This window comes from Jaculus jaculus, chromosome 1, assembly GCF_020740685.1.
Source record: "Jaculus jaculus isolate mJacJac1 chromosome 1, mJacJac1.mat.Y.cur, whole genome shotgun sequence".
Lineage (NCBI taxonomy): Eukaryota > Metazoa > Chordata > Mammalia > Rodentia > Dipodidae > Jaculus > Jaculus jaculus.
Window position 1 is genome coordinate 324,566,535 of NC_059102.1, and position 26,463 is coordinate 324,592,997.

At 45.5% G+C, this 26,463-nt stretch overlaps 1 protein-coding gene across 1 annotated transcript in view; it reads right to left on the reverse strand.

Moving 5' to 3' along the window:
• Positions 1-3,575, reverse strand: part of Coq8a (coenzyme Q8A) — a 40,985-nt gene extending 37,410 nt beyond the window's left edge. The window contains exon 1 of the mRNA XM_012947707.2: positions 3,467-3,575. The gene's annotated coding sequence lies outside the window, so the exon portion shown is untranslated. The remainder of the gene's footprint in view (positions 1-3,466) is intronic.
• Between the last annotated feature and the right edge of the window lie 22,888 nt (positions 3,576-26,463).

Sequence of the window (26,463 nt, forward strand, 5' to 3'; positions counted from 1 at the left end):
AAGCCAGCCCCACCCTCTTGCTTCTTGCGCACACTATCTTCCTGGGCTGCTTATACCTCTCTGTGGGCTATTCAAGTTCTCCCCATTATCAGGCCTGACAGGCACTCTCAGCCAAGTTAAATACAACTATACCACATTATTCACCCCAGTGCTACAAGCAACTTACAAAGGAACTTATGAAGGCACACAAAGGAACTTGGAAGGTATGGGTACTGCCCTATACTTTGATTTTGGTAATAAACAAATGACATGTACATCTGTTCACATATGGGGAAATGAACACTTAAAACGGTGAAGTTAAGCCCGGCATGGTGGTGCACACCTTTAATCCCAGCACCCAGGAAGCAGAGATAGGAGGATCACCATGAGTTCGAGGCCACCCTGAGACTACATAGTGAAGTCCAGGTCAGCCTGGGCTACAATGAAACGCTACCTCGAAAAACCAAAAAAAAAATAATAATAATCCCACTGAGCCCCATCATATCTAGTATCTACATTACCACCTTCCCTAAATCAGTTCCACCCTCTACTCTCAGTAATGACACTAGTCCCCAGCTCCTACCCCATTTAGAAATTTCAGTCCTCTATCCAGCCAGTATAGAAATGACTTGTGTCATTCTCGCTAGTCTGTGGCTTGAATCCTATGCCCACTCTGACCCCACAACTGAGATCCAGGTCATCCTCAATTCACACAAATTGCTTCCTTAGTTCCCACTGCTACCACATATGCAATTCCAGAGCAAGACCTCACTGTCCCTCCCCTTTTACCTGCTCTTTCTCGTTCTTATTAATGGGAATGTTGCAACTGTTTCTATTGTCAAATCATGATAACTCTGTAAATATTCCTGTCTAATTTTGCACACAGCTCTTGTTTCAACTAAAAAAGAGTATGACTCAGTGTCTATAGCTTTTAATGGAAATTTATCCTGCCAAGTTATAAGCTTCCCAGTAATAGAGTTCTCCAAACTTCTCTTTGACAAAGAAGTGCCTGCCCTTCCTCATCCAAGAAAACTCTACCTGATGGAGTGTTAGAAGAATATCCTGATACATTCCCACAGGAAACAGAAATTCGGGCTGGAGGGATGGCTTAGCGGTTAAGGCATTTGCCTGCAAAGCCAAAGGACCCAGGTTCAATTCCCCAGGACCCACATTAGCCAGATGCACAAGGTGGCGCATGTGTTTGGAGTTCATCTGCAGTGGCTAGAGGGCCTGTGTGTCCATTCTCTCTGTGTGTGACAAATAAATAAATTATTTTTTAAAAGAAACAGAAATTCATGATAGGGGACTGGGATGTTGTTCCCCCCCCCCCCCCGCCTCCATGCACCCCTTGGCCACACTACCATAATCACTACCTTTCTGCAGCTTTTCTGCATGTCTATCACACTGGGACTTACTGAGAGACATAATTCCAGGTTACACTAAAAGCAAAATATAGACTCAGAATTCAAGCCTCTCTGCCAGGCATGGTGGTGCATGCCTTTAATCTCAGCAATCAGGGGCCTGAGGTAGAAGGACTGTCATGAGTATGAGGCCAGCCTGAGGCTACAGAGTGAGTTCCACGTCAGTCTGGACTAAAGTGAGACCCTACCTTGAAACCCACTCCAAAAATAAAGCTTATTTCTCTGCATAAAGAAATGGGTCACTATTTCTGACACTGGTACCTCAGTCAACTCCAAATTAATTAAGCAATTCAACAAATTATACATTTGCCCACACTACACTGGACTGGAGAAGTTAGAAGTTAAGGCATTTGCCTGAAAAGCCAGAGGAGCCCAGTTCAACCCTCCAGAACACACACAAGTCAGATGCACAAGGGGGCGCATGCATCTGGAGTTTGTTTACAGTGGCTGGAAGCCCTGGCATGCCCTTTTTCTTTCTTTCTCTCTTTTTCTTTCTCTCTCTCTCTCTCTCCCCCTCCCTCCCTCCCGCCCTTTCTCTCTCTCTCTCCCTGCTTCTTTCTCCCTCTCAAATAAATAAATAAAAATATTTTTTAAAAAAATCTCAAATGTCTAGAGTTGAGAAACTTACGTAATGCACTAGCTCTAAGGTAAGTACCCAAACTGCTTGCTTCATTTTCACTTTGAACCACTGAAGGTCAGGCCAAAATAATATCACAAGTTAGCATCATCTGCTCTATTTGCAAGGCTGAATATATCCATCCAGAGCTGCTGCCTGAGTCTTACTGATGATACTATTAAACCGCCAGCCTCCCTCTTGTCTCTTTTCAGAAGGGCTTTCCTCCAAGAGACAAGCTCCCAACAGCCTTCCTGAAGGGATGACCCACAGTCCATGGCATGACAAATGGCAGGCTGGCATCAATACAAGTCCAACTGTTCAGCAAGGAGATTCGCCAGGCACGTCCAGCTCGAGTCCTGTCCCACAGACCCATAGCCCAAGTGAGCCTGAGCAAGTTTTCCATCGGACTGCCAGGAGAGTGAGTCTGCGCTTGCCGGCGAAGCATAAAGACTAGGTTTGGACCCACGTGCAATTCCCCAGCACCCACCCAAATGACAAGGTGGAGCCTGCATCTGGAGTTTGTTTACAGTAGCTGGAGACCCTGGCATGCCCATGCTCCGTCACTCATTCTCAAATAAATTTTCAAATTTCATGAAAAGCAAGAGAAGCCGGGCGTGGTGGCATACGCCTTTAACCCCAGCACTCGGGAGGCAGAGGTAGGAGGATCGCCATGAGTTCGAGGCCACCCTGAGACTCTGCAGTGAATTCCAGATCAGCCTGAGCTAGAGTGAGACCCTACCTCAAAAAACAAACAAACAAGAAATACCAAAAAAAAAAAAGAGGAAAGGCGTAGGAACAGGCTGCCTTCCTCAACTTCACCCAGCAGGGAAACCCAACAGCTGGTTCCGACCACGGGAAGTTTCTGACACAAAACTGCAGCCTGGAGCTGAAGAGATGGCTTAGCAGTTAAGGCGCTTGTCTGCAAAGCCATAGGACCCCGGTTCGATTCCAGGACCTACGTAAGCCAGATGCACAAGGTGCCACATGCGTCTGGATTTTGTTTGCAGCAGCTGGAAGCCCTAGCGCGCCCATTTTTTCTCTAGTTTTCTCTCAAATAAATAAATTTAAAAATGAAAAAAAAAAAACAAAAACCTGCAGCCTAGCAGAGACCGGACGCCCACTTCGAGGGTCCAGAGTCTGCTAGTTCAGGGACCTGATCTCGGCAGCCACAGGACAGGCCCCGCGCAGCAGCAGGTGGCCGGCGCCGGGCTGCGGGGCGCTTCCAGGAACCCACGGAGGAAGCCACGCGCGGCCCGCGCTCGCCTCTCCCGGGCGGCAGGCCCGCGGGCTTGAGGTGGGCCTCGGGGCCCGGACACGGCTGCGCGCCCCGCCCCCAACCTGCGCTAGAGGCGCGCTCGGGGGAGACCCGGGAGCCAGGCGACGGTCAGGGGTTCTGACCGCAGCCGAACAGAGCCGGGACTCGCGGCGGGCGGGGAAGCAGCAGCCTTACCCGGCTGCAGGAAGCTGGAAGAATCCTCCGTGACCTACGCGCCGCGTCCCCCACAGCGCGAGCGCCCGGCACACGCTCTCAGCACTGTTTACCTACTCGCCCGCTCCGCACGCCCCGCGCCGCCGGCCCCGCCCCCTGGCCTTCCCATTGGCTGTACCGGCCCAACGGCGCTCGGCGTGCTCGGCCCGTGTGCGCAGCTCCCAGCCAATCGGGACGGAGGGTGGAACAACAGTAGCCAATGAGAGGCCGCCTTAGCGGGCTGGGCTCCCTTCACGGCTGCTCGCTGCCCTTTCCCTCGATTTGGAAAAACCTTGTCGGTGACCCGCGCGCGTGCGCCGGGAGAATGAGCCTTTTCTGGCGCGAGCGCTCGTAAGTGATCACGTGCTTGTCGCGTTGCCACTGAGGCCCTCCTGGCCTTTTAGGGGCTTGGAACTTCCGGTGGGATCACAGAGGTATCGAGTCCTCTTCATTGTTCCCCGAGCCTTCTGCTGAGGACCCTTTCTCAGTTTCATCCGGGTTCGGATCCCGAGCACGCACTTAAGGCCCGAAGCACCGCGGCGCTGGAGTCTATAATTGCAGCGCGCCCACGGCAGTGGAAGGCGAAGTCAGAATCCTGAAGCTAGCGGACCAGCATGGCCGGCCTTCCTAGCTGAAGCAAGGAGAGAAACCGCGGGGCAGGGAGGAGATAGATGACCAACACTCCACCCGCGGGCGTGGGCGGCGCACTGCCCCCCACTCCCGCGACACACGCACACACAAAATCGCACGTTAAAGGGCTAGAGAGATGGATTGTCTGTTAAGATGCTTCCCTGAGAAGCCTAAGAGCTAAGGGTTCGATTCCCCAGTACCCACCAAAGCCAGCTGCACAAGGCGGTACATGGGTCTGGAGTGAGTTTGCAGTGGCTGGAGGTCCTGGTGTGCGCCCATTCTCATTCTCTCTCCATTCTCATTCTTTCTCACTCCCTCTTTCTCAAATACGTTAAAAGAGAGCTTACATTTTATATACACTCAATGACTTGCAAATAAAATAACATGTATCAGACTAGGTTCAAAATATTACAGGACTGGAGAAGTGAATGGACTCACCTGGGAAGGGAAAAGATGGGTTATTGAAGTTCATATTATTATCTACATAGGTTTGTAATTTCTCATAACAAAAAGATGTTTTTGGAAACCGGGCCTGGTGGCGCACACCTTTAATCCCACCCAGCACTCGGGAGGCAGAGGTAGGATTGATTGCCTTGAGCTCGAGGCCACTCTGAGACTCCATAATGAAATCCAGGTCAGCCTGGGCTACAGTGAGACCCTACCTCGAAAACCAAAAAAAAAAAAAAAAAAAAAAAAAGTTTTTGGAAAAGATTGCAAAGAAAACCCAAATTGAAGATAACTCTAATAAGGAAGACAGAGTGGACAGCAAGAAAATAACAATTATTCCTCCTTGTCAGTCTTGCTACAAGCTCAGACTAAGGATTGTAGCTAGTAGCAAGAAAGCCTCTAAGTTAAAAATGAGCAAAGAAAATATGCATGGGTTTCATTCCTAGGTACTTAGCCTGAATTAAGTAACCCACATAAGCCACATACACAAGGTGGTGTATTTATCTGGAGTTCATTTGCAATGGCTAGAGGCCCTGTGTACCCATTGTCTATCTGCCTGCCTCTCTTTCAAATGAATAAATAAATAAAATAAAAATGTAAAAAGAAGCCGGATGTGGTGGCACACACCTTTAATCCCAGCAGTTGGGAGGCAGAGATAGGATTGCCATGAGTTCAAGTCCACCCTGAGATGACAGAGTTAATTCCAGGTCAGCCTGAACCAGAGTGAGACCCTACCTCGAAAAACCAAACAAAAAAAGTAAAAAGACTTAAAATAACAATATTATATAATAATATACGTTAAGATGTATGTGTGTATATATATAGATAGATGATAGATAAATAGATAGACAGACAGATAGATAGATGCATTTTCTTCCAATAACTAAAGATGCCTAGACCCAGAAGATTTGGATGAGGGCCACAGTACTCCAATAATATCCCTCTAGTCTCAAAACTTCCTCTTAGTGACAGACAAGACACTTAATTTTTCCACTCTGCTGAGTCACCCCCATCAGTATGCTTCTTAAAATATCTCTTACTCTTCACCCTCATCTGATTTATCCATTCCTTTTTTTTTTTTTTTTTAATGAGAGAGAGATTGAGAAATGGCACCCCAGGGCCTCCAGCCACTGCAATCGAACTCCAGATGCATGTGTCACCTTGTACGTCTGTCTTCTGTGGAACCTGGAGAGTCAAACCTGGGTCCTTAGGCTTTGCAGGCAAGTGCCTTAACCACTAAGCCATCTCCAGCCCTCCATTTCCATTTGTAACACAATTCCCGGAACAATGATCTATAATCATTTTATCTATTTTTTTTTTCTGCCACTCTGAAAAACCAATTTCAGCAGACAGCTGTAGTTTGGTTCTTGAATGCCTCTTAAGCCCATTTGTTGAGCTTGGTCCCCAGCCTTGATTGCCATTGGGAAGTGGTAGAACCTTTAGGAGGTCATTAAGGTTGTGACCTTATGGGGGATATTAGGACCCTTTTTCTCTTTGCCCACCAGCTGCCATGTGGTGAGCAGTTTGGCTCACTATGCCATCCTACCATGATAGGCTGTCTCATCAGAAACTCAAAAGCAACAGCCCAACTGACCAGAACTAAAACCTCAAAAACTATGAGCCAAAATGAACCTGTCTTGCTTTTAAGATGATTGTCTTGGATTTTTTGCCATAGTAATGGGAAGCTGACACACAGACTGCCCCAAGTACACCCCTAAAACTGATCACCCATGTCCTCCACGTTGCCAAATCAGTCAAATTTCAGATCTCATGCTAAACTGTCAGCCACACTTGGTTCTCTTATGAGTTGCTTTAAGAGTTACCATAACATTCTAGTTTGGATTAATAAGAAATACCACTAATATATGAAAGTTTTGCCAGGCATAGCAGTGCATGCCTTTAATCCCAACACTTGAGAGGTAGAGGTAGGTGGGTTGCCGTGAGTTCGAGGCCATCCTGAGACTCCATAGTGAATTCCAGGTCAGCCTGGACAAGAGCGAGACCCTACCTCAAAAAAACAATTTTTTTTTTTTTTTGGTTTTTCGAGGTAGGGTCTCACTCTAGTCCAGGCTGACCTGGAATTCGCTATGGAGTCTCAGGGTGGCCTCGAACTCACTGCAATCCTCCCACCTCTGCCTCCTGAGTGCTGGGATTAAAAGCGTTAGCTACCATGCCCGGTTTATACAATTTTTTTAGGACCAGGCGTGGTGGTGTATGTCTTTAATCCCAGCACTCAGGAAGCAGAGGTAGGAAGATTGCCATGAGTTCAAGGCCACCCTGAGACCCCAGAGTGAATTCCAGTTCAGCCAGGACTGTAGAGTAAGACCTACCTAGAAAAAAAAAGAAAAGAAATTTTGTTCCTCTATGTCTCCATTTGGACTGTTAACAAATTACATTTCTATCCATCATATACTCATAGCACTACACGTTCCTAATTATTGTATAGTTTGCTTAAATGAGATAGGGGTTAAAAGAACTATAGACAAAAGTACATTCATGCTGCCTTTTTAATATTATTTACCTGTGTGGTTTCCTTGACCACTGCTGTTTATTTCGTATGGGCTTTAGTTGCTGCCAGGTGTCCTTTCATTTCAGCCTTAGGGCTTGATTGATTGATTTATTGACTGTCTGACTGATTTACTTAATTATTTTAATGAGGTCTTGCTCCTCTGTTGCCTGGGCTGGTCTTGAATTCATGGGTTCAAGTGATCCTGTCACCTCATGTCCTGAGTAGTTGGTATGACATCTGTGTATCACTAGCCCAGGCACCCTTTATTTTTTGTAGGAAGGACCTGCTAGTGATGAATTCCCCTTCTTTTTTTTTTTTTTTTTTTTTCCTCAATGTTTTCTCTTTGCCTTTGATTTTTGACAGTTTGTCGTATGTCTCAGTCTGGATCTGTCTGAGTTTATCATGTCAGTTCCTTCAGTATGCTGCTTAGAAATGCAGATGAATAGTTTAATCAAAATTGGACAGTTCTCTGCCATTCTTTCTGACCTTTTTTGTTTGTTTGTTTTAGTTTTTTGAGGCAAGGTCTCACTCTAGCCCAGGGTGACCTGGAATTCACTAGGTAGTCTCAAGGTAGCCTCAAACTCATGGCGATCCTCCTCCCTCTGCCTCCTGAGTGCTGGGATTAAAAGTATGTGTTGGGCTGGAGAAATGGCTTAGTGGTTAAGCGCTTGCCTATGAAGCCTAAGGACCCCGGTTCGAGGCTTGATTTCCCAGGACCCACATTAGCCAGATGCACAAGGGGGTGCACGCGTCTGGAGTTCATTTGCAGTGGCTGGAGGACCTGGCACACCCATTCTCACTATGTCTGTCTCTCTCTCTTTGTCACTCTCAAATAAATAAAATAAACAACAACAACAAAAATTAAAGAAAAAGATAAGTGTTCTCTATTCAGATATTCAGGTAAGAAATCAGAGTATGCAGAATTAAAAAAAAAAAAAAAGCATGTGTCACCATGCCCGGCCAAAAACCTTTTTTTATTTCCATTTTTTGAGATAGTGTCTCACTCTAGCTCAGGCTGACCTGGAAGAACTATGTAGTTCCAGGCTGGCCTTGAACTCTCAGAGATCCTCCTACTTCTGCCTATCGAGTGCTGGGATTGATGGCATGCACCAACACACCTGGCTTTTCTTATCTATTTTATTTTAAAATGTTATTTGTGGTGTGTGTGTGTGTGTGTGTGTGTGTGTGTGTGTGTGTGTGTGATCTGTGCCCATCTGTGTGGACATGTACATGGCCCATGTGCTCATGTGGAGACCAGAATCTCTCACTGAACCTACAGCTGATATTTTCAGACAAACTAGAGGACCAGTGAGCGTCAATGATTCTTATATCCATCCACCTCAGAACTGGGGTTACAGATAGGCATGGCCACGCCAGGCTTTATACATGGGTGCACAGCAAGTGTTTTTGCTCACTGAGCCATCTCCCCAGCCCCTACCTATTTATTTCTCCTTGTGAGACTTCCACTAATGGTATGCTTGTATACTCACTGTTATCCCAGATTTCTGAGGCTCTGTCCATTTCCCTTTCTATCCCTCAAATGGATGATTTCAATTGACTTATTTTCAATGGTGCTGATTCTTTTTCCAGCCTTTTCAAATGTGCTGTCCAGCTCAACTAGTGAATTATTTCACTTACTGTGTTTTCCAACTCCAAAACATTTCACTATTTTTATAATTTATTTTTGGTAAAAAAAATCTTTGTGGGGCTAGAGAGATTGCATGCCTGCAAAGTATAACGACTTGGGTTTGATTCCCCGATTCCTATGTAAAGCCAGCTGCACAAGGTGACACATGTGTCTGGAGTTTGTTTGCAGTGGCTAGAGGCCCTGGCGCGCCTATGCTTGCTCTCTCTGTCTCTCTCTATATATCAATCCCTATCTCTCTACCTCTCCATCTCTCTGCCTCTCTCTTTCTCTCATAAATAGATTAATTAAATAAAGTAAAAAAAAAAAATCTGGGCCAGGTTTGGTGGTCCACTCCTTTAATCCTAGCACTCAAAAGGCTGTGGTAGGAGGATCACCGTGAGTTTGAGGCCAGCCTGAGACTACATAGTGAATTCCAGGTCAGCCTGGGCCAAAGCAAAACCCTCCCCCCCACCAAAAAAATAATCAATACAGAATAAAGAGATATAGCAAAATAAGAAAAAAGCAACAAGAAAAAAAAATAAATCTTTTTTGAATAAATTTTTTAAAAGGCTGAAGAGATAGCTTAGCAGTTAAGGCACTTGCCTACAAAGCCTAAGGGCCCAGGTTCAATTCCCCAGGACCCATGTAAGCCAGATGCATAAGGATCTAGAGTTCATCTGCAGCGGCTGAAGGCCATATCATGCCCATTTTCTACCCCCCTCTCCCTCTTTCTCTCTTTAATAAATTTTTTAAAATACAGAAAATTAAAAAAAATACTTTTAAGGCATCATTCTCATTTTTGGAATTCTTTTAGACATGGTTGTAATGAGCTCTCTGAGTAGATTTGAACTCCATAACTTAAAGTCTTTATCTAGGAAGTCCAATGTCTTTCTTTCCCCTGTGTGTAGACTATCCTTTCTTGTCTCATGTTGAAAATGATCTGAAATAACACAATGCAGCACCTGTAGAAATCACATTCTCTCCGGGCAGCACACACCTTTAATCCCAGCACTCGGGAGGCAGAGGGAGGAGGATCGTCATGAGTTCGAGGCCAGCCTGAGACTACATAGTGAATTCCAGGTCAGCCTGGACGAGAGTGAGACCGTACTTCGAAAAAAGAAATCCCATTCTCCTACCTCCCAGGGTCTACAGCTGTTGTCTATCGTTCTCTATAATTGTCTTTTAGTGACTTTCTCAAGTTAATACGTAAAGACTGTGTTCTAGTTCTGTGTGGCCACTGAAGGCTCTACACAGCTTGCCAGTCATGTAAGAAGACAGATTTCCTGACATGCCAGGGACCTGTAAAATCCCCTGGCCTTGGACAAAGAGTTTTGGGTTTTGTTGGAGCATGCCTGCCTTCAGCACTCAGCGAAGCAGCTGACACTTCTCTTCCCAACTTCTGCTTGCACAGGTCACCCAGAGGTGAAATCCAAGGGCCTTTTCTGGTCTTTCCTGAGCATGTGCGTGACCCAGGCATGCCAAGGCCTTCAGCAGTCGCAGGGCTCTGTGGACTTCTCATTCTCTCTCTCTTTTTTTTTTTTTAATATTTTTTGTTCATTTTTTATTTATTTATTTGAGAGCGACAGACACAGAGAGAAAGACAGATAGAGGGAGAGAGAGAGAATGGGCGCGCCAGGGCTTCCAGCCTCTGCAAACGAACTCCAGACGCGTGCGCCCCCTTGTGCATCTGGCTAACGTGGGACCTGGGGAACCGAGCCTCGAACCGGGGTCCTTAGGCTTCACAGGCAAGGGCTTAACCGCTAAGCCATCTCTCCAGCCCCCTCATTCTCTTTTTAAGCCTTTTGGTTAGCCTATTGTTTACACAAACTGCTATCCACTACTTAAGACAGCTGCAAAGTCAAAACACATGTCTGTAGTTTTGTTGTTTGGGGGGGGTGGTATTTTTTTTGTTGTTGTGTTTTTGTTTTGTTTCGTTTTTAAACGAATACCCTCTAGGAGAAAAGCTTTTCACAATAGAGAACTTACAGACAGCCTTGTAAAAATAGTCTTTCAGGGCTGGAGAGATGGCTTAGCGGTTAAGCACTTGCCTGTGAAGCCTAAGGACCCTGGTTCGAGGCTCGGTTCCCCAGGTCCCACGTTAGCCAGATGCACAAGGGGGTGCACGCATCTGGAGTTCGTTTGCAGAGGCTGGAAGCCCTGGCGCACCCATTCTCTCTCTCTCCCTCTATCTGTCTTTCTCTCTGTGTCTGTCGCTCTCAAATAAATAAATAAATAAATTTTTAAAAAAATCGTCTTTCAGGAACCACCAGGCAGGCAAAATAATGGCAGTTTGCAAAATTTCCAGCTCTATTCTTTTCCCTCAAGTTGAACCACAAATATTGATGGTTTTTCAAGGCTTCCACATAGATGGAGGTTGGGGTTAAGACTAGAACACTGTCCGAGAGTCAGTCATTTACTCCCTAAGTTGCTACAAGGCTTTGGTTAATTTGCAGAGTTTTGAAGGAAAGAATATTCCAGAATATTCTGTTGTTACCAGTTTCTTCATTAATTTTATTGAGGACAGAATTTTTCCAAGGTCTTTTTTTTATTTTGTTTTTATTTTAGAGAGACACAGAGAGAGAGAGAGAGAGAGAGAGAATTGGTGCACCAGGGCTTCAGCTACTGAAATCGAACTCCAGATGCTTGCGCCACCTAGTGGGCATGTGAGACCTAGCGCTTGCCTCACCTTTGTGCATCTGGCTTGTGTGGGATCTGGAGAGTCGAACATGGGTCCTTAGATTTCACAGGCAAGCATCTTAACCACTAAGCCATCTCTCCAGCCCCAAGGTCTTTATTGTACCGTTTTTGCTGCCATCATCCCATTTCCTTGAGAGTTATTTGACTTCATTCCGTAATGTTGCCTTCTTCTGCTGCTCCGAAGAACCAGTCATTTCTGCCGTTGCTCAGACCGAAACCTTTGCACCCTCCTTGACACCTGTTTCCATCACATAAAATCCATGAGCAAATTCTTCCACCCAGCTTCAAAATACCTGCTGAGTCAGCCAACTTTTACAAAACTCAGCATCACTTCTGCCGTAGGCTAGGCTAACATCATCTGTCATCTGCATTATTCACCAACTAACTGGTCCTCTGTTTCCAGACACCTTCCCACAGTGATCCTTTGTTTCCTCTTAAAACAAAAGACAGAGCATGTCATAGTTAAAATTCACACCCTGGTACTGGCTTCTCATCTCATTCAGAATCAAACTCAAATCCTTACATTGTCTTACAAGACTGTGACAATAGCCCAGGGGTGTTTCTTGTTTCAACTGCCCTCTCTCCCTTTCTCACTTCACTCCAACTAAACAGCCTGCACACAGTGTTCTAACATACCCAGAGCAGAAGCAACTCGGAGACTCTGCCTGCTCTTCCTCTGCCTAGAGCGTCCTCATGGCTCAGTGACATTGTACATAGGTGTGCAGGATTTTTTACATTTCGCACAACAACAACAAAAAAATCAACTCATTCACTTCAGTGATTTGTTGTTGTTGTTTGTTTGTTTTTTAGGGTAGGGTTTCACTCTAATCCAGGCTGACCTGGGAATTCACTATGTAGCGTCAGGGTGACCCCAAACTCACAGTGTTTAAAGGATTAAAGGTGTGCACCACCACACCAGGCTCTACTTCAGAGATTTTTATCATTTTTTTTTTTTCAAAATGGTAAGTTGAAGTATGGAGGTATGGTCTTGGTCCATAATACTTGGCAAATCACTATATTTGCTGGTTGTGATGTTTTCTCTCTGAGATTGAATTCTAAACTGGAAGAGCTTAATATAGTATATGAGAAATTAATCAATCACAACTTTCCGTGGAGGAAAAAGTCTTGAGATGCATTTGTAACTGTAATTGGTGTGCTATATATGACCTACTTGAGTTCAATCTCAGTATTCTTTTTTTGATTTCTGGGCCCTCTGTGGTATGAGCATATGGCTAAAAATAAAAGCAAGTTTGGCTGGAGAGATGGCTTAACAGTTAAGCTCTTGCCTGTGAAGCCTGAGGACCCCGGTTCGAGGCTCGACTCCCCAGGACCCACATTAGCCAGATGCACAAGGGGGCGCACGCGTCTGGAGTTCGTTTGCAGTGGCTGGAGGCCCTGGCATGCCCATTCTCTCTCTCTCTGTCTCCCTCTTTCTGTCTGTCACTCTCAAATAAACAAATAAAAAAAAAATTTAAAAAATAATAAAAGCAAGTTACAGCTGCCTGATGGTCAACACGAACAGCACAGGAAGAGTTGTCCCAAGCAGGAACAATAGGAGAGTCACAGTGGCTGCTCTCAGGAGAACGGTTGTTTAATACTTCTTTTATTCAATGAATACAACAGGAATTATGATAGATTCCAGGGCTGGGTTATGGCTCAGTGGTACAGAATTAACAAGCATGAGGCCCCATGGCCCATTCCCAGTAATGCAAAACAGATAGATCCCATTTACTGCAAAATACACATGAATTTCCCAGTACACTCTATAAACCCTGCGAGGGCAAGGGCTCCCCCTTGCCCTGATATTTTCCTTATTAAAAAAGAAAAAAGATTTTTTTCCGGGGCTGGAGAGATGGCTTAGTGGTTAAGCGCTTGCCTGTGAAGTCTAAGGACCCCGGCTTGAGACTTGATTCCCCAGGACCCATGTAAGCCAGATGCACAAGTTAGTGCATGCATCTGGAGTTCATTTACAGTGGCTGGAGGACCTGGTGTGCCCATTCTCTCTCTCTTTCTCTCTCTCTCTGACTCTTTCTGTCTGTCACTCTCAAATAAATAAATAAAAATAAACAAAAAAATAATTTTTTTCAGTTTTTCGAGGTAGGGTCTCACTTTAGCCCAGTCTGACCTAGAATTCAGTATGTAGTCTCAGGCTGGCCTCAAACTCATAGCGTTCCTCCTGCCTCTGTCTCCCAAGTTCTGGGATTAAAGAAGTGCACCATAATGCCCAGCTTCTTAATTTTTTTCATTAAACATTTTGACAAATTGATTTCATTCATTAAATTTTTAGTAATTTATTTTAAAGATGTTTAATGTGCCAGGTGTGGTGGTGCATGCCTTTAATCCCAGCATTCGGAAGGCAGAGGTAGGAGGACTGTTGTGAGTTCAAGGCCAACCTGAGACTACATAGTGAATTCCAGGTCAGCCTGAGCTAGCGGGAGACCCTACCTCAGAAAACCTAAATAAATAAACAAATAAAAATGTTTAATGTGCTTGTGCTCACCTATAATTCCTGGTACTTAGGAGTCTTAGGCAGGAAGATCACAAGATCAAGTCCAGCCAGGGAGACATAACAAGTTTCAGGTCAGCCTAGGCTACAAATAAATAAATAAAAATAAATAAATAAAATACTTTTTTTTTCAGTTTTTCGAGGTAGGATCTCACTTTAGCCCATTCTGACCTAAAATTCAGTATGTGGTCTCAAGCTGGCCTTGAACTCATGGCGCTTCTCCTGCCTCTGTCTCCCAAGTACATGACACAAATGGGCTACAAAACAATTTATATGCAAAGCCTGTTCCACCTTCATTCCTCTCCTATGTGCTTCCAAATGTCACCACATACACCCTCCCACACAGACATAATCGCCGTTAAAATGTCTCTTGTTGGGCTGGAGGGATGGCTTAGTGGTTAAGGCACTTGCCTACAAAGCCTAAGGACCGATGTTTGACTCTCCAGATCCCACGTGAGGCGGATGTACAAGGTGACAGAAGTGCACAGGGTCGCACGTGCACACAAGAGGGCGTATGTGTCTGGAATTCGATCACAGTGGCTAGAGGCCCTGGCATGGCAATTCTCTCTCTCTCTTTTCCTCTCCCATAGAAAAACTTTTGTTCCTTTTCTATGTCCCTTTATGTATAGGTGAGCAAATACAACCCTATGCTCATATTTTACACCAACAGGCATACCATACCATGTGCTCTATTATGCCTTTTTTCATTTAAAAAGAAGAGCTTGAAGCTCTTTCTAAATTAGTACACGGAGTGGCCTCATTCTTTTTCTCAGTGTTACATTATGTGGACAAACTATATTTTCCTAGTCAGTCTCTTATTCTTTGTATCTATTCTTAGCTATTACAAATAGTGCTGCTGAGCCATCTCTCCAGGCCCCTAATTCTTTTGTTTGTTTGTTTTTTCAAAGTAGGGTCTCACTCTAGCTCAGGCTGACCTGGAATTCACTATGTAGTTTCAGGGTGGCCTCAAACTCACGGCGATCCTCCTACCTCTGCCTCCCAAGTGCTGGGATTAAAGGCGTGTGACACCACGCCCAGCCCAAACCCCTATTTCTTAACGGTGAAAATGCAGGGCAAATAGATTCTATCTGGGGCGCAGGAGCGCCACTGCAGGTCACAATCTGGTCACCAGTCTCAGAAAAATCTAACCCAGGCTTGCTAAGAGAATGACTTAAAGGAACAACTAACCCTGTTGAACCGAGGCGAGACTAATTACTGTAATTAGCTGACTACACAATTATAAGTGATTAAGCACATTACAGAAAAGGCTCTATACCCTTCAATGGGAAACATCGCGGCTCAGCCCATTAATCACAAGCTCCGCTCATTTCTCTGCCTGTGTTTGGAGCATGTGTCTGCCTTCTCGGAGACCATTGTGCTTCTCTTTCCTTTCCTTACACCACAGCACACAGGAGCATGTGGGTATTAGCCAAGGACGTCAGGATCACAGGCTCACTATTTATTTATTTATTTATTTATTTATTTATTTATTTATTTATTTATTTATTTATTTATTTGAGAGCGACAGACACAGAGAGAAAGACAGATAGAGGGAGAGAGAGAGAATGGGCGCGCCAGGGCTTCCAGCCTCTGCAAACGAACTCCAGATGCGTGCGCCCCCCTGTGCATCTGGCTAATGTGGGACCTGGGGAACTGAGCCTCGAACCGGGGTCCTTAGGCTTCACAGGCAAGCACTTAGCCACTAAGCCATCTCTCCAGCCCCCTTTTTTTTTTTTAAATAGAGGTCAAAAACTGGGCACACGCCTTTAATCCCAGCCCTGGGGAGGCAGAGGTAGGAGGATCACCGTGAGTTCGAGGCCATCCTGAGACTACAGAGTGAATTCTAGATCAGCCTGAGCTAGAGTGAGACCCTACCTTGAAAAACAAAATAAAATAAAATAAATAGAGGTCGAATTTATACCCAGTAAAATACACAGAACTTAAGTCTATAGCTAATGCTTTTTTACAAAGTATCATGTAACCACTGACACCTTAATCACACTGGAGAACAATCGTGGCTCAGTTGGGTTTGTGTGTGTGTTCTGTCGTGTTGCGTGGTGCTTGGGGTGGAATCCTGGGACCTTGTGCATGCTAGGCAAATATTCTGCCCACTGAACTACATGCACAGCCAAACAAGCAAACAAAAAAGATAAGGTCATCTTTCCAAACATTCTCTCACCTCACCTCAGGCAAGTCTTCCAAGCTGATTTCATTCAGGGAACTATACTGATTATGTGACAGGAATCAGGAGGTAGGGACTGAATTGACCCTGGTCATAGACCCTGGCATCATCTCAGCTAAGTACCTCAAATGGGAGCCCCAACCCAGTAGTATGGGGGAACAGGGCAAGCTGCCCTCCTGCTGATGTGAGGAGCTTCCAGTCTCCTGGCGCAGCGGGTCTCCCAAAGGGGAGAAGTCGGGAGTGCTACATCTGGGCGGATACCCCACACTCCTCCTTTGCCACAGTCTCTGGGGCAGCTGATTGCTAGGTAGCTGGGAATTCATCTGGAGCAGAGTTCTGAGATCGTGGCCCTGGACCAGCTGTGAGGAACACTCTTGACCAAGTTCAAAGCAACAGGGGCAGAATTAACCTCGCTGAAGAACCTTGGAGCCTTCTAAGGACATATGCAGGCCACCAGATTGATGGGACCAGTGGCCTCCACCCACAAGTGACAGATTGGCCCCAAGTCTACCTTGCACTGTGTACAATTTGGATGTGGAAACAGTTAAGGAAGGTGAGGAGCATAAATGGGGGTGCTGTGCTTCCTCCTAGGCAGGTGAAGCCCATTTTCTTTCTTTCTTTTTTCTTTCTTCCTTTCTTTCTTTTTTTCTTTCTCTCTCTCTCTCTCCCTCCCTCCCTCCCTCCCTCCCTCTCTCTCTCTTTCTTTCTTTCTTTCTTCTTTTTTGGTTGTTCCAGGTAAGGTGTCACTCTAGCCAGGCTGACCTGAAATTCACTATGTAGTCTCAGCGTGACCTTGAACTCACAGTGATCTTCCTACCTCTGCCTCCATTTTCTTTATAGGGACAAAATAGACTCACTCCATCACCCTGCAACCTGACTTAGGTCCTCCTGGCCACTCAGGTATGTAAACCTTGAAAATTCTGACCTGGGGTAACACTTCTAGCCTTAGCAGCAATGTCTAAAACATGTGTTCCCACGAACCTAGGCTGCTACCTTGGCCTCCCACCCCTAAGCCTTATTGTTCAGCTGCTATCACTGTAGCTCCACTCATTGTCCAGGACCTAACTCCGGTATAACTTGCTACGGGACACCCCTCTGATCACCCAATCAAAGCACTCTGCCTCTACTTTCATAGTACATCGCTACAGCGTTTCCTGGCCTCTTTTTCACATTATACCTAGTTACATATTATCATTAATTCTTTTTTTGTTGTTTTGTTTGATACTTCAAGGTCGGACCTCGCTCTAGTCCAGGCTGACCTGGACTTCACTATGTAGTCTCGGGGTGGCCTCGAACTCACAGCAATCCTCCCACCTTTGTCTCCCCAGTGCTGGGATTAGAGATATGTACCACCACGCCTGGCTTATTGTTAATTCTTAATTTGTCCTTTTTTTAAAAAAAATCTCTTAATAGGTTGTGAATTATGTATCTTTATATACTTTACAGAGCTTGTATCTAAAAAGTTACTCTTTAAAAGTTTTTAATTGGTATGAAGGTGTAGTCTGCATTGGGAAGGTCTCACACCTCTCCTTCTCTCCACATGTAGTTTCCGTAGTGGCTCCAGGTTCCAGATGCTTCACAATGGAAGTAATTCCCAACCTCCTGCTGAGATGGTAGGTGTTTGAGCCTGGACCAGTCAGCACATGGCAGGCCCACAGTGACTGGTCCTGGGATGGCCCAGTCAGGAAAGAACTCAGGATTTTTGCTCAGTGACTACATGAAGCTGTAGCTAGCTTGTCTCTCTCCAGGGAATTTGTAGTCCTGGTTGCTCTTTGTGGCCATCTTATAATGATGAATGAGCCAGCCCCCAAAAGCAATCTGATCTGTGAAGGCGTGCAGGACAGAGAAAGATGGGCCTGGAGCCCTGGCTCAACTATGGAAGAAGCTTTAGCTTAATTTTCCAGCCATGTGGGCTAAATTCTGTTCCTGATTTGTCCTACCGGCAGAGGCACCTTAACCGGCGTGTTGGGAATTTATTATTCAGCTTGGAAGACTGAAAATCCAAGATCTGGATGTCCCATCAGTTCATTCTCTGGTGAGGGGCTAATGGCAGGTGGTGTCATGGTGCAACTATAGAGAGGTCACGTCCAAACAGGAAGCTGGAGACATGGGTTCCAGAGAGCTCAGGGTCCTTTGGTACACTCCTTAGTCTTTCTAAAGGCAGCTTCCCAAAAACCTGAGGACTTCTCACTGTGCCCTACCTTCAAAGGTCCCATCATCTCTCAGCACTGCCATACAAGGGACCAAATTCCCAGTGTGTGAACACTTTGGGTGCCACACTCAAACTTCAAGCCATAGCAGGAACGCAGCACGGTGGCGCGCGCGCACACACACACACACACACACACACACACACACACACACACACACTCATGGATAACTGTTATGAGAGAAGAAAAACACCTCTAATTTCTGGAAGGGTTACAACATCTGAGTTTAGAAAAACCACATACTTTAAAAGCTTTTGGTAATAATTGCTAAAACATGGAACTGAGGATTTTAGATAAAATTTTTGCCATACTAGAGATTAGGCAAAGGATCTTTTAAAAATAATTTCTTTGGGCCAGGCATGGTGGCACACGCCTTTAATCCCAGCACTCGGGAGGCAGAGGTAGGAGGATCGCCATGAGTTCGAGGCCACCCTGAGACTACACAGTGAACTCCAGGTCAGCCTGAGCTACAGTGAGACCCTACCTGGAAAAACAGAACAAAAACAGTTTCTTTGTTGGTGGATGTGGGTGTGGTATATGTTGTGCACATGTTCATGAGGGCACATGCATGTGGGAGTCAACACTGGTGTTTTCAGTTGCTTTCCTCCTTGTTTTTTTAAATATTTTATTTTTATTTATTTATTTGAGAGAGAGAGAATGGGCATGCCAGTACCTCCAGCCACTGCAAACAAACCAGATGCATGCGCCCCCTTGTGCATCTGGCCTTCGTGAGTCCTGGGGAGCTGAACCTGGGTCCTTTGGCTTTGCAGGCAAGCACCCTTGTTTTTTGAGACAGGGTCTCTCACTGAATCTGAAGCTTCCCAATTTAGATTGGCTAGATGGCCAAGGATCCTCCTGTCGTTGCCTTCCCAGTGCTGGGATTAAGGGCGAGCGCTGCTGCTCCCTGCTTTTTATGTGGGTCCTGGGGATTGAACTCAGGTCTTTATGCCTGCATGGCAAGCACGTTACTCATAAACCATATCCCCAGCTCCCAAACCCAGGGTTTTGTGCCTACTAGGCATATACACGCTAGAGTCAACCACTCAACATATTATAGCCCCAGTCTTCCTTTGATAACTTTCCACTGACTTATGTATTAAAAACAAATTTGGGCTGGAGAGATTGCTTAGCAGTTAAGGGGCTTGCCTGCAAAGCTACAAGGTCCCAGGTTCAGTTCCCCAGGATCCACGTAAGCTAGAAGCACAAGGTGGCACATGGGTCTAGAGTTCATTTACAGTGGCTAGAGGCCCTGGCCCACCCATTCTTTCTCTCTCTCATCTATCTACCTCTTCCTCAAATAAATAAACGAATAAAAATAAAATATAAAAATTGTAATTTTAACCTAAATTCTTATGAGTATTTCAGACTCTGGCAATTAATCTATTATTTGTGACTCCTTTAAAAATATTTAATAAAATAAAACCAGCTTTTACTTGACTGTTCATTTTGTATTTTCAACATCTTCCCTAGGAGGTGAAATGGGACTCTAATCACTACGAAGTGATAGTGACATTTTCCTGCATGGCTCCATGCCTTGACCTTATTTACAACTTTGCTTTAAGATTTTGCAACCTGTTTGTCTCCTTTCTTTCTTGGCAAGCATTCTTGAATCCTGTCTCCAGGGACCTAGATTCTAATGATGTGGGACCATGTCCTGCGCCTCTTTTAGAACCCATGTCCTTCCAATGCCGTGTGGAATACCCGGGCTTCCCAAGAGCTGGTGGACAGCTCATGGAAATTTCCACAGCAGCTGCTCAGCACCCCTTCCCCCACCTGGGACAGGGCCTAGGAGTCCTACCAGCCCAAGGACATGGAGCCTGGCTCTGGATCAAGCTCAAGGTCTATTTGCAGCTTTTTATCTCGGGGTTGGTGTGTTGGCACTTGGCACTCACAAACCTCTTCCTGCCCTCTTCAGTGAGCAGGGCAGCACTCATCTGTGTCGAGAGGAGAGGAGATGGTGGGCCAGATTCGCCAATTCTCCCTCATGGCTGCCAGGTGGGATCGCCGTTCCTGTGCCTTTGTTCATTCTGACTTGGAGGCTAAGTCGTGGCTGAGATCAAAGAAGACTTCCTGATACAAGAAAAACATGTTTCTATTAATATCAGATAAGATATCTTTATGACAACTGAGGAGCTTATTAATTAACTTATTTCTCACATGTTTTCCCTTACGAGGCAAAATCTGTCTCCTACAGAACATTCCCTGGAGCTCAGCCCACTGAAAGAACCAGTTACTGGTACACCCAAAGCCCCCTGTGGGAACTGTGCAAAGAGGAACTGGGCCCTTGAGGATCAGAAGGGTGCCAAGTGCTGGAGGACAGGGAGTGAGGAACCACCCAGCTTCCACAGCAGCCATTCCCTGTGCTGGACAAGGAGGCGGTGACCTTGGAGCCAAAGAACTCGAGATCCGAGTCAAGCTTGGCCACCATACCAGCTTCCTGAGGTTTACTGCTTCTGAGCCTCAGTGTTTTAAGGAGCCAAATACATGACCTATCTACTCCACTCCTAATTTTATCTTTTAGTATGTGTTCTTTTACCAGTGGCTATGTGTATTATGCATCAGATGCCAACTGGAGCCTTCCTAGATACAATTGGTTCAAACTTCTAGTTTACTTCCAGTGGAAGTCCAAAGTCCTCAGAAGGAGGTTGGCTGGTTCTTGGAGGTAGGCCAGAGCAAAAAGGTGGGAGAGGCCATTACTGCCACCCCTTGGCTCTAAGCCCTGCTTCTACCCAGTTGGTGTGTAGGCCGTCTCATCATCTCTGGGCCCCATGAGCAGGCTGGAGGAGATCTACCTGACCCCCAATTCAACAGTAGACCCTTCAAGGTTCTTTTTGTTCCTTTGTGTGTGTGTGTGGGTCAGAAGTCAACCTTGGGTTGACCTAATCACTTAATACTTTATATCTTTTTCTTTTGTTTATTTGTTTTTCGAGGTAGTTTCACTCTAGCCCAGGCTGACCTGGAATTCACTGTGTAGTCTCAGGGTGGCCTCGAACTCACAGGGATCCTCCTACCTCTGTCTCCCCCACCCAGGGTTTCACTCTCATTCTAGCTTAGACTGACCTGGAATTCATTATGTAGTCTCAGGATGGCCTCGATCCTCCTACCTCTGCCTCCTGAGTGCTGGGATTAAAGGCGTGCACCACCATGCCCTGCTTACCTTATATCTTTGGGACATGTCTCTCACTGAACCTAGAGCTCAGTGATTCGGCTAGACTAGGTAGCCACCAGAGATCCCCAAGAATGTCCTGTCTCTTCCTTTGCAGTGCTGGGATTCGAAGCTCACACCAACCCCCCCACCCCCAGCATCTTACATGGGTTCTGTGGACCTGAACTTGGGTGCCCAGCCCCCATTCTTATTTTTTTTTAAGAATTCATTCTTTTTTATATTTTTTCTTTCTTTCTTTTTTTTTTTTTTTTATAATACACAGAGAGAGAAAGAGGCAGATAAAGAGAGAGAGAAAGAATGGGCACGCCAGGGCCTCCAGCCACTGCAAACAAACTCTGGACGCATGTGCCCCCTTGTGCATCTGGCTAACATGGGTCCTGGGGAATTGAGCCTTGAACCGGGGTCCTTAGGCTTCACAGTCAAGCGCTTAACCACTAAGCCATCTCTCCAGCCCCTTTTTAATATTTTATTTTATTTATTTATTTGAGAGAGAGGTAGGGCCAGGAGAGGGAGAATGGGCATACCAGGGCCTCCAGCCACTGCAAATGAACTCCAGATGCATGTGCCACCTTGTGCATCTGGCTTATGTGGGTCCTGGGGAACCAAACCAAGGTCCTTTGGCTTTGTAGGCAAATGCCTTAACTGCTAAGCCATCTCTCCAGCCTCCCAGCCCCCATTCTTGATCCCATCCCATGGGGGTGCTTTGTCAGTTGATTCCCATCAGACTGGGCCAGCTTGCTGTCATCTTCCCATCTTGTCTTTTTACCCTTCCCTCTTGTATGACCTCTTGAACTCCAGGTTTCTCTCTCTTTTTTCTGTAGATCTCTTTATTCTTCTACTGTTTCTTCTGCCAAACTCAGTCATCCACACTCACCCAACTCACAGAGTTGGAGGCGTAGTACACAAAGGCCCCCTTGATACCGTTCTGTACAATGCAGGCTACAGATGTTTTCTACTAACTTCTTCCTAAAATGACAATTCTGTGTCTCAGAAAGCAGAGGGAATTATGGAGAGAAGCACTGCATTGAATCTAATTCTTCCAACCAGAACAATCTACTTGTAAGGTAAGATAGAGAGAGAGAGAATGAGAGAGATCACTGTCAGTTGAGGGTCTGGAATGGCTTGACTCTGCACAAAGAATTCAGAAGGAAAATCTCAAGATACCTGGAGAAGTTAGACACTGCTGACCTTATGAGTTAGGATAAAAAGAAAGATAACCCAGACAGAACCAAATGAAGTCATAAACTGCAAATGATCCCAGAGAGATCAGAGAAAAATAGGCCCACAATCAAATACAAAAATAGGAAGTACTACCGGGCGTGGTGGCGCACGCCTTTAATCCCAGCACTCGGGAGGCAGAGGTAGGAGAATCGCCGTGAGTTCAAGGCCACCCTGAGACTAAAGAGTTAATTCCAGGTCAGCCTGGACAGAGTGAGACCCTACCTCGAAAAACCAAGAAAAAAAAAAAAAAATAGGAAGTACTGGGAGTGGTGATGCACACCTTTAAATCCCAGTACTTAGGAAGCAGAGGTAGGCGGATCGCTGTGAGTTCGAGGCCAGCCTGGGACTATAGAGTAAGTTCCAGGTCAACCTGGGCTAGAGTGAGACCCTTTTTTTAAAAAACAACCAAAAAAAGTAGCCAATATCTTAGTTTGGTTTATTTTTTCATTTATTTATTTATTTGCAAGCAGGGAGAGAAGAGAGACAGAGAGAATGAATGTACCAGGGTCTCCAGCAACTGCAAATAGACTCCAGAAAAATACACCACACGAGTACTGAGGAATTGAACTTGGGTTGTTAAGCTTTGCAGGCAAGCGCCTTAACCATTAAGCCATCTCTCCAGCTCTTGGGAGGTTTTGTTTTTTTTTTTTTTTTTTTGGCTTTTCAAGATAGGGTCTCACTCTAGCCCAGACTGACCTGGAATTCACTATATAGTCTCAGGGTGGCCTCGAACTCATGGCAATCCTCCTACCTCTGCTGGGATTAAAGGTGTGCATCACCACACCCAGCTTCTTTGTTTTTGTTGCTGTAACAGAATGCCCATGGCTGGCTACTTCATAAAGAAAAAGGTTTGTTCAGTTCATTTTTAGAGCAGAGTCCAACATTAACTGGCCAATCAATTCACCTTCTGGTGAGGCCCTGGTGACCTCATGATAAGTCATGTCACAGTGTCACCTCCCACAAAAGCGATCCACATGGCAAGGCAGGAGTCAGTGCGGTCTGACTCTTATGAAGCAACTCATTTTGAGGAAACTAATTCACTCATCCAGACCAGCGCTTTTCTCGTCTGAAAACAGGACCCCAATGACCTACCACTAGGTCCCACCTCATAAAGGTCTCATCAGTATCACCACAGTGGGGACCAAGTTTCCAATGCACACACCTCTGGATGACAAATCCCAGCAGAACCACAGCAGTGGGTTGAATGGTCTGCAGGTGCCCCCTCTTCCACGCTGGTGACCGAGACACCATCTTCACCTTGTGACCACCAAGGCAGCTCTGGGCATCACCTCCATCTCATGAAGAGTTCCACGGCCACACCTGACAGTGGCACCCACCATGTCTGGCCATTGTCCACTCGCTGGAATGCAGCTACATGGCCACTTCAAGCAGTAGGGGAGTCGGAAATGCCATCCAGGAGCATGCCCAGTCAGCAGAGAAGAGCAAGTATCTGTGCAGTAACTGATAGTCCAGTGCAGACTCTTCGGTTTCTCTTAATAAGGAGAATGATAGGAAAGAAAGCCAAAGGACAGTTTTGGTAAAGAAGAGATTATAAGAAAACACCTAGCTATAGGCTGGGCATTGTGATTCATGCCTTTAACCTCAGCACTCATATGAGGATTGCTGTGAATTCAAGGCCACCCTGAGACTAAATAGTGAATTCCAGGTCACCCTGGGATAAAGCAAGACCCTACTTCAAAATAAATAAGTAAATAAACAAACAGAAAAGAGAGAGTGGACATGGTGGTGCACGCCTTTAATACCAGCACTTGGGAGGCAGACGTTGGAGGACTGTAGTGAGTTCGAGGCCAGCCTGGGACTACATAGTGAATTCCAGTCAGTCTGGACTAGAGCAAGACCCTACCTTGGGGAAAAAAAAGGGGGGAGGGGGCGGGAGAGATGGCTTAGCAGTTAAGGCATTTGCCTGTAAAGCCAAAAGATCCTGGTTCGATTCTCCAGGACCCAAGTTAGCCAGATGCACAAGGGGGCATGTGCATCTGGAGTTCATTTGCAGTGGCTGGAGGCCCTGGCATGCCACTCTCTCTCCTCTCTCTCAAATAAATAAATAAAAATATTTATTTAAAGAAAGAATCTTGCTATTCCAGAACAACTCACCTTTAAAAATGATATTCAAGGGCACTGCGGGCCTCACAGTAAGTTAACTTCACCTTAGGGAACCTGAGTAAGGAGAAACACTTAAGTGAAGAGGCAGGATTGTCTTCCTGATTTTAAAACAGATGTGTGTAATCCCAGCACCCTGAGGTGGACACAGGAGGCTCAGAAGTTCAAGATCATCTTCAGCTACAGAGAAGGTTTGAGGTTCACCTAGGTTGTATGAGACCCTGTCTTATAAAAACAAAAAAGACTACTATGAAAATCTAACAAGCTGACATTAACACAGAAATGGCTAAGAAAAGGTAATCAAATGAATGGACTCAAACATTCAAAAGGCCAAGAATTGACCTTTTGAAGAATTGACTAGCTACACTTCCTCTTTTGACAGTTAATTATGCCCATAGACTTTGTGTTTCTTTTGGAAGGTTATCCTAAGAAAATGTGCAAAACATGGGCAATTATTTTGTATAAAACAATGTCTATTATGGCTTTATTCATAAGAGCAAAAAATCACAAGGTACAGTAACAGAGGACGGTTATGCAAATTATCAATCATTGATAGAATAAACTATAATAGAGCCTTTGAAGTTGTTGTAGTTTTATTTTATGTTCATTTTTATTTAGTTAGTTGAGAGTGACAGAGAGAGTAAAAGGCAGACAGAGAGAGAGAATGGGCGCGCCAGGGCCTCCAGCCACTGCAAATGAACTCCAGACGCATGCGCCCCCTTGCGCATCTGGCTAACGTGGGTCCTGGGGAATCGAGCCTCGAACCGGGGTCCTCAGGCTTCACAGGCAAATGTTTAACCACTAAGCCATCTCTCCAGCCCTGTTGTTGTAGTTTTTAATGATATAAGAAAATACTGCTAGGTGTGGTGGCACACACCTTTAATCCCAGGACTTGGGAGGCAGAAGTAGGAGGATCACCATGAGTTCAAGGCCACCCTGAGACTATATAGTGGAGTTCCAGGTCAGCCTGGGCTAGAGTGAGACACTACCTCAAAAAAGCAAACAAAAAACAAAAAACTACAAAGCAGATGAAATCAGTGTGTTGAGGAGATCTCTGTACTTCTGTGTGCACTGAAATATTATTTCGACAGCCAAGAAATGGAAATAAGTTAATTGTCTGTCAGTGGAAAATATGGTACTTGCACATAGTGGAATGCCTGAAAAATAGCCCCAGAAGAAGGATATCCTGTCATTTGCTACAACACAGAGGAACCTGGAAGACATTGCGTTAAGTGCAATGAACCTGACACAGAAAGAAGTACTGGGTGGTCTTGCTTGCAGGTGGGATCTAAATAAGTTGAAGTCACAGAGGCAGGGGGTAGGAAGGTGGCTGGGAGTAGGCACTGGGAAGATACTGGCTAAAGGGCACAAAACTTGTTAAGGAGGAAGAATAAGTACAAGATATCTACTGTACAACATGGTGAGTGTAGGTAACAATGTATTCCTTTCTTTTTTTTTTTTTTTTGAGGTAGGGTCTCACTCTAGCCCTATCTGACCTGGAATTCACTATGTAGTCTCAGGGTGGCCTTGAACTCACAGTGATCCTCCTACCTCTGCCTCCCGAGTGCTGTGCTGGGATTAAAGGCGTGCGCCACCATGCCCGGCTAACAATGTATTCTTAAAAATTGCTAAGAAGAGGGCTGGAAAGAAGGCTCGGCAATTA